Genomic DNA, 18,399 nt, shown 5'->3' with positions numbered 1-18,399 from the left:
ACCAAGACAGTCAATTGTTGTTAAGACTCATAAAAAAAACTGGATTGATCTTTCAAATAAACTTTGAGGAATCTCTTCCTTGTCTTCTTTGGAAACCCTCTCAGTAGTTTAAAAAGGTGGACATGCTCTCAGTTTAATTTTGTTTGAGTAAATTGTTATTTAGATTATGTTAGGATAAGAGGGGCTGTCAAAGTTGCATTATGCGAGAGTGAGTAACTCAGAGAAAATACATCTAGATTATCACAAGCACACTCTAGAGTGTGAACATGAATCGTTTACTGCATGCATTTAACAGAAAATGGTTGCCACATTAACGGAGTCTAACCCACTGCCCGCCTAATATCCATAAATGGAAACAGCATTGAGTTAATTACATGCTGAAAACATAAAGACATGACATACTGTATGAGGGATGGGAGTGCATAGGGGTGGGTGCATGAGGGATGGGAGTGCATAGGGTTTGAAAAGTACAGACTACAGTGTCCAGGAGAGAACAATTACAGTGTAAGTAGCAGTTTTCAAACTCCCACCTCTCATTTTTCTTAATTACCGGGCAAATAGTCTCCCTCTTCTGCTTCATTAGCTCCTTTGTTGATCAGTTAGTAATGTCAAAGAGAATATAGAGGGACGGGGTAGTGAAGCGATGGGGAAAATATAATAAATTGTCTAGACCCCTTGCCTTCAGTCTCAGATCATGCACCTGTATTAGTGCCTAGGAAAGACTCCTGAGTGCTGCGGCCTCTATATCTCAAAGTCCACCAGTCTGACAGATGAAGGCCTTGATAAAACAGGGTCAAAATCTTGTCCAGTCCTGACAGATTTAAAGGCGTCGACAAGAGAGAAAGAGAGAGATCAGGCTTTCTTAGCTGACATAAAGCAGGTTCTTCTAAGAGTGGAAAAATCCCTACATGCAGTTATTTTACTATATTCTCAAATACAAATCTCCTCTTTTCAGAAGTTGTCTTGACGTTTGGTCTAATTTAGGCAGAGCTTGATCACTTGGTCGCACTAAGATTTCACTCCTCTCTCCCCCTTCCTCTCTCTCCCTCTCCACCATCCCACATGGTGCACTGAAATTGTTATTCCCAAGTCATTATCTTATTTGTGCGTCTCCACTCGGCTGTAAATCCTCCAGGTATTATGCAGAGGCCTACTTCTCCTCAAGTAGCTCCACTGCACCGAAGCTTCAGATGTCAATCACAAGCCTCCAACCGGTAAGCGAGAGAAGCGAGTCTTAAGGGCTAACGGAGGAAAGCGAGAGGCCTAAGAGAGTCCAGATGAGGGTCAGGCACTTCAGTTTTCAGGTTGCTATGGAAACGTCTGGAAATCGAGAACTTAATTCCAAGGTTGTTTTTTTTGCCCCGTACTTCGGTTTAAAGATAAAGCAGCGCTGGCAGGGGTGTACAGAATCTGGAGTGCTAATTGGAACTTTGGTCAAGTTTGACAGAGGAGTGCCTTCAGAGAAAATGGGATCTCGAGCCGCAAGACCAGGGTGGCTATGAGGAAAATAATAAGTCTTACCTTGTCTTTGGACATGTTCATCAAACTCCTATTGGAAACGTCAAGATACTCCTGCTTTACCAAACAATGAACCCAAAACACAGGCCATCTTTCTGTTCTACACCTGGAAACACCCAGATTTAAGCCTATAAAACATTCCACTACTCACATACTCTTAAACCCTACAGGCCCGGGACAAAAGTAGTTGACTGTATAGGGAATAGGGTGACATTTGGGATGTAACCAGCCCTAGCTCTGTTCCCTGCCTCTAGCAATCCCTCTGTGATTAGTGTATACACAGTATCTGTGCACTGCATGAGAATTAGCTGTATGCTATAGTAGTCGGTGCAGGCCCATCTGGTTGTATTAATCCTTCCTAGGTTAAGGTCAGTCGCATTACAACAATAGCAGCCTGCTAATAAGCAAGTCTAAAGATTTTTCTGGGGTCCAATATAATTCCGAAGTGCGAAGCAAAAGCGGTCGAGATAGTCAGTGAAACGACGTCAGAATTAATGGCGGACGCCTTAGCGCCTCGCCGCAATCTTCCATCTCGTCCCGCACATCTGAATCCAGCAATCACTGCGGTGTGGAATTAACGAGTGCATTAGAGTGGAGGACACAAGCAATTAGAGTCTGCTAAGGTTGTCGTGCAGGGATGCCAAAACAAGACATTAACCGGTGGTCATCCACCTCCAACACATCAACATCAGATAGGAACGGTGGCCTCAGAGGTTCTGAAAAATTACATTTAAACGGTGTATGATGTTGACCTAACACAAGAGGACAAGACTATGCATTTGCCATTACTCTTATCAGCCCAGCTTAAGCTACTTGTTGTTCTCATGAATCATAATGATTCTATTTCTCTAGTGAGGCCTGGTTGTTAGTGAAGCACGGACAGAAAATTGCAGAAGTTTCAGGAAGGGAATAAAGCACATTGATTTGTGAGAGCAGAATAGCTTTGCATCATGAATACATGAGTCCTGTATTGGTAGTACCAACATGAGGGATTGTAGGTACCCACTTGAAGATATTTTAGATTCGGTCAGAAATTAATTAAAGATTTTCCCCAATAGCACAGTGTCTATTCTATTTTTCCTCACTGTTTACTACAAACCAGGAAGCAAACCATTGCAGATAGTGTCCTTCCAGATAACACTTTCCGAAGTGTTTTTGATTTGCACAGCAGTTTATCATGGATTGAGGAAGTTGACACTTGATTTAGAAAGTGGCAATCCCATGGCGTGACCTGTTCAGTTCTGTCCACAAACCTAGCTGAGAAGTCTTTCAGAGCATGCAACCGGAAAGACCATTTTTATATCAAGTGTCAAGTCATGCTACTGTGCAAAATGGTGGAAATCAAATGCTTTTCTAAAAGCACTATCTGCATTTGATTGAGTCCCTTCCATAGAGTTTGTTAGAATATTTTGGGAAGAAAATGGTTTGACATAAACCTACTCGCATCTGAATTCAGTATTTACCTAAATGTCGAAGTTTTTTAAATATTACCTGACAATCATTAATTCCCCTATCAACAGCTACACAATATCACTAACATTTTTCACTACAGTATATGCTGGCTGAGATTACCAATAAGGCTGTTCACTTTACAAGACCTTTTAATGTCGACAGAAAACTGTATTACAAACCAATATATATTTGTGTTGACTAGGAACATACTACATCAACAGTATTATTGTCAGATTAATTTCAGAGGAGATGTAAACATAAATGTACCAAGCACCTCAAAGTGCAGAGTGGACCCTGATCTAGATAATAAGGAGAACAGAGAACTGGTAGAACCAGGCCTAAAAGGAGAAAAAAATACAGTTACAAAGTTAGTGGCCTGTTTTTCATGGAAAGTACCAGCTTGTTTTGAACATAATGTACTTTTACTTTTTTGTCAATCAAGAATTGACTGTATTCTTTAGGGACAGTTGCGATCTAAAAATTGACCATACTTTTTTTTCTTCCGGGCAGGCGTCTTCAGTGCAAGTAATTCAAATCCTGTGGGGGATTCAATCGGGTGTGCAGGGGAGTGTTTGTTGACTCTTTATGGACGGCGGCTGGTAGCTCTATGGATCGAGACAAGCCTTTCCCACAACCCAAACAACAGGGTCAGAGAAGTGAAGTATCACAATCAATGAATGACTGACAACGCTGGGGCGAGCTTCACCAAACACACATACAAGATCTGGGATTGAATAGTATTTTGTTTTCTTTCAGATACTTTGAGGGTTTGTTTGAGACTTCCTGGAGTGCAAGATGTACAGGATGACTTTTGGGACTATTCCATTGGTTCCGTGGGACCAGGCAAGCTTAGAAAAACACAGATCAAGAATATGAAAGAACACAAATACTATTTGAACCCTAGGTCTGACATGTACACAAACATACGCACAAAATATGTACACAAACAAGCCCATACCTCTACTCCCACTCGCACATATGAAAAAACACAAATAAAATTGAGACGAATCAAGCAACATTTTGTAACAGGTTCTTATATAATGGAATCAAACATATTGTGGACATTGTTCATGTAATTTTGACAAATATTGTGTGAGTACTTCACAATTGTAAGTTGTAGACTGACAAAGGGATGAATGACTGCCATACCACAGAGTATGACACGTTTCTGCTTGATGTTACTTTCAATGTCAACATTTTACTCACAGAATCCTTCAATCTCAGTTAAATCTTGGCATTGGAATCCAAGAAACACTCATGGTCACCTGTTGTTTCTCATGAGTTTATGTTTGTGCTTCCCTGTTCTTCAGCAGACAAGAACACCCCTGCACATTGACCTGCACCCCTGCACATTGACCTGCATCCCTGCACATTGACCTGGTACCACTTGTTATTTTATTGTGTTCATATTTTTTCCTTTAGTTAATTTAGCAAATGTTCCATAATTTTTTAAAGCTCTGTATTGTTGGTTAAGGGTTCAGGAGTAAGCATTTTCAGGGTAAGGTCTACAACGTTTGTATTTGGCGCATGTATGGTGTTCATATTTCAGCAATTTCTGCTGAGATAGACACTGTACATATTGACGATGCCTGCAAAACTATTGGTAAAGCCAAAGACTGAGGCTGTCCTAATAGACACTGTACATATTGACGATGCATGCAAACCTATTGGTAAAGCCAAAGACTGAGGCTGTCCTAATAGACACTGTACATATTGACGATGCATGCAAACCTATTGGTAAAACCAAATACTGAGGCTGTCCTAATATAGACACTGTACATGTTGACGATGCATGCAAACCTATTGGTAAAACCAAATACTGAGGCTGTCCTAATATAGACACTGTACAAATTGACGATACATGCAAACCTATTGGTAAAACCAACGCAACAGGATGCCAGATTTCACACAACAAAGTAAAATGAAATCAATACAACCATATCTGTAATAATGTGGCTGAAAATACAGCGCTAAAATGCTCCCACAGAGAGACTAAATGCTCATGTTAGTATAAACCAACACAGGCAACACAATACCCTGTTCATTCATCATCAAGCAAATGGACCCTGGGCTAATAATGTAAAACAAACAGGCACGCTGCTAGGTTCATAATGAGACCCTGTTGGGCTACTAAGGTTCAACAGAGGAAAGACATTATGGGCAGTCACATAATGTATCAGTCAGGGATTTCGTCTTAACACCATGCTCATAGGTGAGAACATTAGGTGCATCATTTCAATGGTGATGGAAAGCAGTGCATTGAGTAGGTAAAAAGCATGTACAAAACATTAGGAACACCTTCCTGATATTGAGTTGTCAGCCTCAATTCATCAGGGCATGGACTCCACAAGACATCGAATCCGTTCCACAGGAATGCTGACCCATGTTGACTCCAATGCTTCCCGCAGTTGTGTTAAGTTGGCTGGATGTCTTTTGGGTGGTGGACCATTCTTGATACACAAAGAAAACTGTTGAGCGTGAAAAACCCAGCAGCATAGCAATTCTTGACACACTCCAACTCACCTACCACCATACCCTGATCAAAGACACAAAAAAATATTTGTCTTGCCCATTCACTGTGAATGGCGCAAACACAATCATGTCTCAATTATCTCAAGGCTTAAAAATCCTCCTTTAACCTGTCTCCCCCCCCTTCATCTACACTGAAGGAAGTGGATTTAACAAGTGACATCAATAAGGGATCATAGCTTACACCTAGGAAAGAGCAGGTGTTCTTAATGTTTTGAATACCAATGTTTACTAAAGTTTATTTTTAATATTTTCAGCTATACCATGAACATTATTTCCATTACGTAGCTACTAGGCTATTTCCAGATCATCAATCTGGACATCTGATTGTGTGTGTAGACAATGCCACAGAACAGCGTTCAATAACATAATCCATGTCAGTAGAGAGCCCAGAGAGAAAGTTTTCAGAATTTTGGTCAATCTATACCTAACGAATCGAGTCATGAGTTGGAAGCAAATGTGCCTTGTCAACCAGGGCCTGTATTTATATAAAACATCTAGGACTGCTTATCTAGAATCAGTTTTGACCTTTAGGTCATAACAAATAAGATTACATAGCCAAGACCCAAAGATCTTCAATTCCGGCGCCGACAGAGATGTCCGCCTCGCTTTGCGTTCTTAGGAAACTAATGCAGTACACAAGTATTTCGCTACCCTCGCATTAACATCTGCTAACCATGTGTATGTGACCAATAAAATTTGATTTGATTTGAAGATCATTGGCCAGACAGTCTTCTGATATGAACTTTAGCACCCCTAATGTCCTCAGCACAGTATTGCAACAATGAAAAACAAACATGAAAAGCAAACAGAATACATTTCACAGCCTCCACAAAACAAGATTTATAAAATCAATTGATAGGTCTGCTAATTGCTGCCACTGACATGGTTTCTTTGGAACGCGTGAAGGTAAATATAAGCCTCTATTAATGAGAACCAGGGTCACATTGAGCTTACACAAATTCAAAATACTGATACATACAACTCATCCATGTACAATTACTTTCTCTAGGTCTTATGTTAAACATGATATTCATCCAAAAAAGCCTATAGAATAATGTTAAACTACAGGAAAAACACTACATGACCAAAAGTATGTGGACACCTGCTCATTGAACATTTCATTCCAAAATCATGGGCATTAATATTGCCTTGGTCCCCCCTGTGCTGCTATAACAGCCTCCACTCTTCTGGGAAGACTTTCCACTCGATGTTGCAACATTGCTGCGGGGACTTGCTTCCATTCAGCCACAAGAACTTTAGTGAGGATGGGCACTGATGTTGGGCAAATAGGCCCGGCTCGCAGTCGGCGTTCCAATTCATCCCAAATGTGTTCGATGGGGTTGAGGTCAGGGCTCTGTGCAGGCCAGTCAAGTTCTTCCACACCGATCTCGACAAACCATTTCTGTATGGACCTCGCTTTGTACACGGGGGCACTGTCATACTGAAACAGGAAAGGGCCTTCCCCAAACCACAAAGTTCCACAAAGTTGGAAGCACAGAATCGTCCAGAATGTCATTGTATGTTGTAGCGTTAAGATTTTTCTTCATTAAAACTAAGAGGCCTAGCCCAAACCATGAAAAACAGCCCCAGACCATTATTTCTCCTCCACCAAACTTTACAGTTGGCACTATGTATTGAGGCAGTTAGAGTTCTCCTGGCAGTTTGGAACTTGGTAGTGAGTGTTGCAACCGAGGACAGACAATTTTTACGCACTACAAGCTTCAGAACTTGGGGTCCCGTTCTGTGAGCTTGTTTGACCTACCACTTTGCGGCTGAGCCGTTGTTGCTCCTAGGTGTTTCCACTTCACAATAGCATCACTTACATTTGACCGAGGCAACTCTAGCAGGGCAGAAATTTGACAAACTGAATTGTTGGAAAGGTGATGACAGTGCCACGTCATTTCAGGCCCCACCTCTTTCTAAAGTAATTTCAGTCTCTGCTTATTATTATTATATATTATTATCACAGTAATTTAAGTCTCCACCCCTTTCTAAAGTCATTTCAGTCTCCACCCCCTGCTAGTCATTTCAGTCACTGTATTTGCTAATTAGAGTCTATCTTTAATTGGGCAGCCATGTTTGGAGACCTCTATGGTAAGGCAAAATGTCAAAAGAGAAACCATGCGTGATATATTCAGCTTGTGAGTCCCAAGGAGAAGAGCACTGAGTCACAAGCTGATGACTGCCAACGACAAGTGAAAGTGGCTCTGCTAGACGCACTCCTTGTTAGTTGGTTAGTCAGTGTCTGTCAGTTGTAGTCTACATGTACAGGTTATGCCATGAATGGAAACATATAGGCAGTTGAAAATCTGAAGTCAAGCATTTGGTATTTCCTTTTCAAGAGAGAAAGAAACAGTATCTAAAATAATCCTCCTCACCTCCCCCCCCACACCCCACACCAAAATACAAAAACACTTAACCAGCACTTGCATTTGACCCCACCCCCCCCTTCTAGCTTGGATTCTACTGATAGCTACGTTGAGGACAAGTGGCTGTGATATGTGGTTGTCCAACCTAGCTATTTTAAGATGAATGCACTAACTCTGAGTCGCTCTGGATAAGAACGTCTGCTCAATGACTCAAATGTAAAAAAAAAAATTAAATTAAATTTTAAAAAAAGAGAGAGGAGGAACCTCCAGCCCATTGGTTGAAGGATCATTTGTACACCGGTTTCACCCCAACGGCACTGAACTCGATCAAATTCTCCTCATTCTTCAGTGCCGTATTAACCTAGCGAGCAGGGACAACGGTTCACTCCCTCAATTAAATGCTTTGCTCTCACATAATTAACGGCTATTTTGTCCACAGATCAATAAAGGGCATGTTCATTAAAAGTCCCTTTGCTTCCTCAAAGAACCCCTTGGCAAAGTTCTCTCATGGTACGCAGAGGAGGCACATGGCAGAATTTGCATTCGGGTTTTGTGTTTTTCGGTGCGTGTTTAGTTTTTTTCTCTGCGGAAAGAGACTAGCGGAAGTCAAAGAGAAAGAAAGGGGGAGAATGAAAGCTCGCTGGAGCTCAGTTGTAAAGAGAAAGGGGCTTGAGGGATCGTATTAGATTGAATGCACTGCCATAAGAGAAGTAGAGTGGGTTTGGTTAACCTTCCCGGGACCACCCATACGTAGAATGTATGCACACATGACTGTAAGTCGCTTTGGATAAAAGCGTCTGCTAAATGGCATATATTTATATATTGTGTACCATGGAGAAATAAGCCGGAATATTGGAGGGAGAGGTCCACAGTCTCGACATAACACAGCTTTGCCTTTCTCCAAGAGAACAGCACTGCTAGTGCTGCACACCATCAGTGTCTACAGATGCAAAAACAAAACACTTCTCTGTATCGTCTTTATGGATAGAAAATCCATAAAGACAGCAGCAAGCCTCCATTCAACACGCAATCTGCCAGCCACCTGCCACAGATAACATGCACTGATTAAATGTATCGCACCACACAACCACGATCAATAGAGACTTTATACCCCTTACCAATCGCCTCTGGTTTTCGCTATGGTATAAGAGAATATCGTGAGATGGTTTACAGGGTTGGAACTTGCAAAGAGTTTTGCAGTTTATTAATATTAAACATGTTGGAGCCCGAGCATTACCTTGAAGATTTGAAATCATTATCAGAAGCTGAGTGTTTTCTTAAATGTGTGCCTCAGAAGAGCTGGTCATGCCCTGAGGATTATTGTATTGAATCATTTATCATCATTAATTACTGTATGTTATCAAGGGAAATATCTGCCCATTGATGCAGTGGCATTCTATATTAAATATCTTGAAATGCCTATATTAACTGTATCATTGTTATACACTGGAGTAAACAACTGCTGATTCATATGGTGGGGCACTCTGCTTATAGTGAGCATAGCCACAGTAGTCAAGTGCTTGTCCTACACAAAATGTGATTACTGTATTGTATTTCTATTGTGGTCTGTTGCAGACAAGTCTTGTATTTGGGAAAGGGGGATACCCGGTCAGTTGTACAACTGAATGCATTCAACTGAAATGTGTCTTCCGCATTTAACCCAACCCCTCTGAATCAGAGAGGTGCGGAGGGCTGCCTTAATCAACATCCACATCTTCAGCGCCCGGGGAACAGTGGGTTAACTGCCTTGCTCAGTGGAAGAACAGATTTTTACATTGTCAGCTCAGGGATTCGATCCAGCAACCTTTCAGTTACTGGCCCAATCCGTTAACCACTGTCCTACGTGTCTATTGTTGTCGCTACCTTCTTGCCCAATCATGTTTGTAACATGTTTAGTCCTGCTACTGTGTTGTTGTCATATTGTGCTGCTACCATGCTGTGTTGTCATGTGTTGCTGCCATGCTATGTTGTTGTCTTAGGTCTCTCTTTATGTAGCGTTGTCTCTCCCGTCGTGATGTGTGTTTTTGTCCAATATTTATTTTTTTAAATCCCAGCACCCGTTCCGGCAGGAGGCCTTTGCCTTTTGATAGGCTGTCATTGTAAATAACAATTTGTCCTTAACTGACTGGCCTAGTTAAATAAAAGGTTAAATAAAATAAATAAATGTTCGTCTTTCTATGACAATACAGTGCATTTTGACTATCTGCACACTGCAATATTAAAACAGACTATCAGTACAATCATTCAGCTCTACTATTCAATCCAATTTTATGTCTCTGATCAAAGTTGCTCAATGAAAAACATTTAACTTAAACTGTGGACTATTAATGGGTAATATTCCATGTGAAACACAAGCCCGGTCTTCTTTATTTCATTTCACCCAATTTTTAAAAACACATTTAAAAAAAACATTCCACCCCTGTCAATGTATGGCATTTGGAGCTTCTCTAGGCTGTTTCCAGTTCTGCATTCACTCTCATCACATAAACTAGTGTAAAATCTCCTTCTTACTGCTTTCAGTGCTTTTCTCATATTCTGGGCACAGGGTCAAAATAAGCTTTGTATTGTGTATGGGCCATGGACAAACATAGTGCACTTTCGAGAAAATAGGCTACCATTCAGGACGCATCCCTAAACTGCTTTGTAATCTGAGGTAATGTTGGCACCGTGCGTTCAATGCTAAAACTCGACCATATATAGGATCTTAATTTGATCACTCTTTTGTTACTGAGAATTTTCCTGCATGGCAGGAAATGCAAACTTGTAGTGTATTCAACATTTTAAAAGGTTTCTAAAGCTTGTAATTTCCACTAAAAATGTCAGACTTGATTTGCCTTTATGAAAGATGTATCAACCCCTACAAAATAAATCCCACTAATTATAATCTACATAATAATTATTCTTCCTGTTTCTACATGATTATTTTCCTGCTGTAGTTAACCGGCTCAAATTAAGATCCTACATCTGTTCACTTAAACCTGTAAATCTGTCCACCCCCCACAGACAGATTAAGTATCATAACCACCTGGGTTTAGTAACTATTCTTGTGGATTAACATCAGACCCATACATTCAAAATTAAACTATTGCATTTACAGTTACTGCACTGATTTTGGAAAGTCTTTAAAGAATTTAAACTATATTAAGGTATATAACCATTTCAAGTAACAACTGTACATAATGAAAGTATTAAATTTAACTTTGAGAATTGTTGAATTTAGAGTACTTGAAAAGTCTCTGCGTCAGAGATGAGATTTACAGTACAGTACCTTCTCAAAAGGTCAAAGTGTATGTGAGGTGAAATGTAAGCTCAATGACAGCATATACCGTCTTAATGTTAAGGACTGTAACAACCGTACATTGACATTATTTAGCAGACACTCTTATGCAGAGCAACTGACTGTATTGAAAGCATACAGTTTCATACTAGTCCCCCATGTGAATTGAACCCACAACCCTGGCATTGCAAGGCCATGCTCTACCAACTGAACTACATGGGAAACATACACAACAAGATATCTAACAATAGTAGCGCTGTACTATCACTGTACTCGTCCATGGGGAAAAACAGCCTGGTTCACTAACATTACCTCAACTGTTAACACTTGTAGTTGGTGTTATTTTGGTTTTGAAATCAGAGCATTAGATACACACAGCAGCACTTACACTCAACTGTAGTAAGGCTGATAGATGAGGGGTAATGCTTTGTCATGGATTGAAACCAATGATACGCTAAGAATACTGTACTGTACCTCAGTGCCCTCTAAACTACAGTTCCACATGATGGAAAACATTCTGTACATGATGCAACATCCCCCTTGGCTGGGAAGCAAACTGCAGTACTATACCGTTATGATGATGCTGTTCCCTCACTGTGATAATGTCTCAGTACTATACCGTTATGATGATGCCGTTCCCTCACTGTGATAATGTCTCAGTACTATACCGTTATGATGATGCCGTTCCCTCACTGTGATAATGTCTCAGTACTATACCGTTATGATGATGCCGTTCCCTCACTGTGATAATGTCTCAGTACTATACCGTTATGATGATGCCGTTCCCTCACTGTGATAATGTCTCAGTACTATACCGTTATGATGATGCTGTTCCCTCACTGTGGTAATGTGTCTCAGTACTATACCATTATGATGATGCTGTTCCCTCACTGTGATAATGTCTCAGTACTATACCGTTATGATGATGCCGTTCCCTCACTGTGATAATGTCTCAGTACTATACCGTTATGATGATGCTGTTCCCTCACTGTGATAATGTGTCTCAGTACTATACCGTTATGATGATGCTCTTCCCTCACTGTGATAATGTCTCAGTACTATACCGTTATGATGATGCCGTTCCCTCACTGTGATAATGTCTCAGTCATATACCGTTATGATGATGCTGTTCCCTCACTGTGATAATATGTCTCAGTACTATACCGTTATGATGATGCTGTTCCCTCACTGTGATAATGTGTCTCAGTACTATACCGTTATGATGATGCTGTTCCCTCACTATGATAATGTGTCTCAGTACTATACCGTTGTGATGATGCTGTTCCCTCACTGTGATAATGTCTCAGTACTATACCGTTATGATGATGCTGTTCCCTCACTATGATAATGTGTCTCAGTACTATACCGTTATGATGATGCTGTTCCCTCACTGTGATAATGTCTCAGTACTATACCGTTGTGATGATGCTGTTCCCTCACTGTGATAATGTCTCAGTACTATACCGTTATGATGATGCTGTTCCCTCACTGTGGTAATGTGTCTCAGTGACAGCACAGGACAACAATAAGACAAAATGCACTGTAAAATATGCTCTCATGGTAGAAAGCCTTACACTAGATATGAAGACAAACTCCAGTAGTTGTCATGAAAATCGTATTACTGGGGCAGTAAAGGAAAGAAACACAGGAGAGAATAAAACGTAGGGCTTATGTTAAGTCCTGACATGTCAATGCGGAAGGGATATATCTGGTAAAAGCCTGTGGACTTAAATGTACTATATTATAGCCCTTAAATTAGCATTCTCCAGAAACAATTGAGAGGTGTTAAAAGGGATTTGGGTATTACTTGAACAAGTGACAGAGATGAGTGTGAAAGCCATACACATTACATCCACTGTTGTGTCAACACAAGCACATGAAGCTGGTAAACACATAACACATATAGTGACACCTAGTTCGTACCCCATACCCTGTCTGGAAGACATTTTGGGGTCGAGAAGACCTTCTCGACACACAACAGCCACGTCGCCCGGATCCATCTGATTATGTTATACATCAAATTACTGAAAAGGCAGATGCTGTAAACAAATTCACACACTGTAATCTGGAGAGCTTGGGTTCTTTATCTGGGCGTTACCTCTTATAGCAAAGACACTGACACAGACATATTAAATTGGGGAGGTCCATAAGGTCCATAATCATGTGAGTCAGCAGATGTTGGTTGCATGTTAATCCAGAGCATTGGGAACACACGAAGACAGAATTGGGAGAATTGCTTTAGCGACAAGAGCAGGATTTTCTCTTAATCTACTCCCGGTTTATTATGGTAATCAGGTCTGTGCGTGCTGACGTTTCCTTTCGTATGTAAATATGGAGTGCCTTATAATTGATTAATAATCTATCACATAATAATAATTTAATTTGTAGAGCGCATTTTCCACACTCAATTCACGTGTCTAAATGTATTTATTTATCCCAAACATACTGGTTTAACGTTCCAATCTCTCAAAGAATGTGCTTATGATAAAGACCCTGTTGGGGAAATTGAAATAATATTTTGCATTTCTATGTACACTGATTGCATACTTATATAGTAGTTAATTGGGGGTCTGTTGATGAAAATGTATAATAAACATTTGTATTCCAGCACACTGTTGGTTGAGAAGGTTTGAATCTTAACGCCTGAGGATTATTTTTCTCAGACGGGGGTTGGGGGCTGCAGCACCCTCAGCAACCCTACTTCCTGCGGCTATGGCCAGTGGTTTCCTTTAAGCAAAGTAAACCAATAAAACTAAAGTTGAATGTGCTGGAAAACCTTGTTTTTGGTTGTGGTACTCTTTTGAATCTCCTGATTATTATATTATCAACCCCAAATTTGACTTAAAACACGTTTTTGGGGGATGTAATATGTACATGTATGTTAAGGTATACAGGAACATGGATAAACACTTTGCTAATGGTTAATAAAGGCCTGAGGAGGTGTGATATATGGCCAATATACCACGGCACAACGCAATGCACAACGCAATGCAGAGTGCCTGGATACAGCCCTTAGCCGTTGTATATTGGCCATATATCACAACCCCCCAAGGTGGCTTATTGCTATTATAAACTGGTTACCAACGTAATAAGAGAGGTAAAAAGAGCGGTAAAAAATGTTTTGTCATACCCGTGGTATACGGTCTGATATACCACGGCTGTCAGCCAATCAGCATTCAGGGCTCGAACCACCCATAAAGTATTTGATAATGGTTTATAAGCAGGTTATAAGTACAAATCCAAATGAAGGATTAGTTACGTAAATGTGTGCTCATTCCATAGTCACCTGACCTGGTTGGTTTCTTTAGAATGATATACTCTTCAGGTATTCTGGTCCTTCTCAATATTCCACCCCTTCTTCCACTCTTTCCATCTGCCCCACAGACCTGCAACAAAGGAGGAACAGGAGTCTACTTAATTGTTTGCCAAGTTAAGATGAATTAATTTCCAAGACGTACATCTAACGGCAGAGAGGGGAGGTAATTTGCTAATGGAATGGAGAGAAATGGGGGGACCATTTCCCTCGCGGATGAAAAGTGAGGCTACTCTCACACTGTCAGGAAATGAAGGCAAGAGCTAAAGTGGTTTTATAAAACAGAGTCATTAACTGTCATCCTCTACTCTCAGGTCGGGGGGGTAAGAAGGCACCACTTTGTTCGGGGCGAGAGCACATTCAATAACCCACAGACATTTATTTAATTACCTTCCTCCCCACCCCCGAAGGTAGGATACAGGATCCCCCCGAGACGGTGCCATGTCTATTTAAACTCTTTTAATTACATTTTAACTCCCGTCTAATTACACAAACTTTGTTCCTGACAACGTACTTACGAAGAGATACATCCTGCATCTACCCCACAGCAGTCAGCCAGTGGGCCAAGACGCGTGTTATTAACTCTGTCATTACGGGTTGAGTGTGAAGTTGGCCCCTTGCTAATAGCCTGTCTGTTGTGCTGCTTGGTGTGCTTCAGCAAGTAGATAGGTGGCTTGGTCAAAGAAGATTGACCATTGATTAAAATGAGGGTGATTTTCTCTGTTTACCTGGAAACCCACATTTGATCCAGAATTGATATGTAAATAAAAGTTAATGTGATAATATAACAACAAAAAAAAAGAGATCATTTCAAAAGGCTATTTTATTTTATTACAAAGGAACAATGTTGGCCCTCGTACTTGTACCTTTCGTTTGGCATCAGAAATCGAAACGCATGGTACAGCTATGGTAAATCAATGCTTGAGGCTCACAGTATATGCTCGCACAGCATATACTGTACCTAGGATCTTAAATTTGATCACTCTTTTGTTGCTGAGAGTTTTGTAGATGAGCTTCATGATTTATAGAAATTCACTAACACACGCTTATATTAACAGTATTGCACTTTTCATTAAGCTTAATTTTGTCCAGCTAATAGCCTAACCACTGATCTAGCAACATTATGGACTAAATGTTAACATTTTGCTGCGACAATACTGGTCAAATTAAGATCCTACACTTGTAAAGCACAGTGTTTGTATACATTGCATCAAATAACAAAGCAACACTTCAGAAGTGGTGTCTCTGACTTGGACATAATGCACAGTCAAACAGTGAGACCTCGTGTACTTTGGTGAAAAACAAACCTACAAGATAACTGTCGTTGAGCACTAACATAAGCCCTTGAGGAGATGCTCAAGCACACAGCTCACCTGATCAAACACTTCAGTGTACGGAGAGATTGTTTCCTCAGGCCTCTGACAGTTCCCTGCATCGCTCCAGTTGTGCTTAAACAGATCCACCACATGACGGGGCGTCTACAGACCCTGAGGTGGAATGACATCCTCTTCACACAGTTTGAAAAAATAAATTATACTTTGATTTATCTCCGTCTCTTTGTTTGTGTAGGCATTGGAAGATTTCACACTGTAGCCTTGGAGGTGTGGCGCCAATTAGGGCGCAAACGAATACGTAGCACGGTGGTATTGTGTTGAAACACGGACCCTAAGACGTAGGATACTGATTTATTCTCTTAGAACAATAGTATAACGAACACCAATCATGTTGTCTTTCACCTGGAGTTGACCTTAATGAACACACATGGACACAACATATTATTTTCTACCTCTTTGACCTAAAAATACCCTTGCAAAATCAAAATCACTTATATTTTTGTACAATAAAAGCAGAGGAAACTAACTTTAGTGTGTCTTAGCATTGTTTATCTCTACTTTTGGAAACAAGAATCAAATCTTGCATGCGCTGACCAGCTACTCAACTTCATGCTGAATGTTCAAATCAGCACTGATCAGTACCACCACTCTCAAATCCAGGGACCTGCACCTCCGAAAAGTCCACCCGTATTTACAAGTTGGCTGCACAGGATGCACTGAATGACAAGAGGTATCTGACAATCTTTTCAATGTTATTTATTTACATGTTATCAGCGTAACCCGTATCCATTTTTCCAGCAGACGTTTACTTTGCATCATCCATATAATCATAAGTGTGTTATTTGGAGGCTCATCGATGGTTTAGAGTCGTACCACCAGTAGAGACATGTATTCCGTATGACAGTTAACAATTAACAAACAGAAAGCCCACATTAAAAAAATAAAAAAATAAACATTTTAGTCATTTAGCAGACGCTCTTATCCAGAGTGACTTACAGGAGCAATTAGGGTTAGGTGCCTGGCTCAAAGGTACAGACAGATTTTTCACCTAGCTGGCTCAGGATTCAAACCAGCAACCTTTCGGTTACTGGCCCAACGCTTTTAACCGCTAGGCTACCTGCCGCTCTTCTCTATCAGTCAGTGGCACCATTCCAAGCCAAACTCTAAAATAACAGTTGATAGGCACCCTACCACCAATCACCAACCATCCAGTTCAAGCTATAACTAAACATGGAAGCCTTTTCCAGGTCTACCCAAGTACCAGCTTTAGGTGACATCTGACTCAGGCACATGAGGCCCATCTAATCTGTTAATCACAGAAGTAACTACATGGCTGCTGGCTAGGATTGTCTGCACCGAAACGATATGATCCTGGCCCACACCCCTCCTGAGTCCCTAGCAAAGCCCTGTGTATCTGGGGGTATTAGACAGATCAGGGTGGAACAGCAGCCACCCGCTTTAATGTGTCTTCCTGAGGTGCTGTTTCAGAAGCCTGCTGCAGAGCTGGATAAACGCACACAGCCTAACCACAATCCCACGGCCTAGGGCTTCCTCAGCCACACTCAGTCTGTACCCCTCCCCTCTACACCTTCCCGTTCTTCTCTTCTTCACTCTATCCATATTTTCCTCTCTCCTGACTCCTCACTGCCTTGACAAAGGCTTTTGGCCATCCTCCCCTAGCTGGCACGGAGGAGACGGAAGGGGCTCTTAGAGTATAGCTGATGCAGATTCATTGCATCACCCAAGCCCCACCACTCTGTACAGTCTACTCGCCATATAACACAGTCAAGATGGTCATTCATATTTTGCAAGAGTTTATTAGTTACCTGAAATGTATTTGCTCGCTAAAGTGCAAACACAAGGTCCATCTTGTGCATGTGTGAGTGAGTGAGTGAGTGAGTGAGTGAGTGAGTGAGTGAGTGAGTGAGTGAGTGAGTGAGTGAGTGAGTGAGTGAGTGAGTGAGTGAGTGAGTGAGTGAGTGAGTGAGTGAGTGAGTGAGTGACTGAGTGAGTGACTGAGTGAGTGACTGACTGAGTGAGTGAGTGACTGAGTGAGTGATAATCTATTTATGTGGATTTAACCCCCCCCTTATCAAAAGAAGTCTGGGACCTTAAGAAATGTTCGAAACAATGAACCTTCTTCAGCACAACTTTAAGCTTTGTTCCCACATTGAAATAGGTTAGATATGGATGGGTATGCAACCTGAAAATGTTCTAATGAAAGACAGACATGACAGTTCTGACAGCGCATTACTTTGACGTATTGGCGGTTTGAGATTTGGAGAGCTATTTAAAAAAAACTGTTTGAAAACGGGTCTACAGTAGACGCTTGAAGTGAGACTAGCAGGGAACCACCTCACAAGAGTCTAAGCAAAGCTTTCAGACCAAACGCATCCCTATCTCCAGTAAATACCGCTTCAAAAGCCAGTATAGAAAAACATCTCATTCAAACATTCTTGCATGTAAAGTATAACACTGTGTGAGAACACTTTCCGAGGTCACCGAAGGCATTGCCAGATAGGAGTAGGCACCAACCAAAGACGAAATGGATTCAGTGATATCAATATTATTTTATGAACTGAAGGTCCAAAAGAGAAAAAGTTC

The 18,399-nt window shown here is 41.0% G+C and overlaps 1 protein-coding gene across 2 annotated transcripts in view; it reads right to left on the bottom strand.

The window, feature by feature from the left end:
• Positions 1-18,399, bottom strand: part of LOC124026231 (cadherin-22-like) — a 339,307-nt gene that overhangs the window by 260,720 nt on the left and 60,188 nt on the right. For both annotated transcript variants that reach the window (XM_046339344.1, XM_046339352.1), the window contains exon 2: positions 14,440-14,534. The gene's annotated coding sequence lies outside the window, so the exon portion shown is untranslated. The remainder of the gene's footprint in view (positions 1-14,439; positions 14,535-18,399) is intronic.

The sequence above is a fragment of the Oncorhynchus gorbuscha genome, linkage group LG03 (assembly GCF_021184085.1).
Source record: "Oncorhynchus gorbuscha isolate QuinsamMale2020 ecotype Even-year linkage group LG03, OgorEven_v1.0, whole genome shotgun sequence".
Classification (NCBI taxonomy): Eukaryota; Metazoa; Chordata; class Actinopteri; order Salmoniformes; family Salmonidae; genus Oncorhynchus; species Oncorhynchus gorbuscha.
Note: the sequence above shows the minus strand (reverse complement) of the source record. Positions and strands in the feature narration are given on the sequence as shown.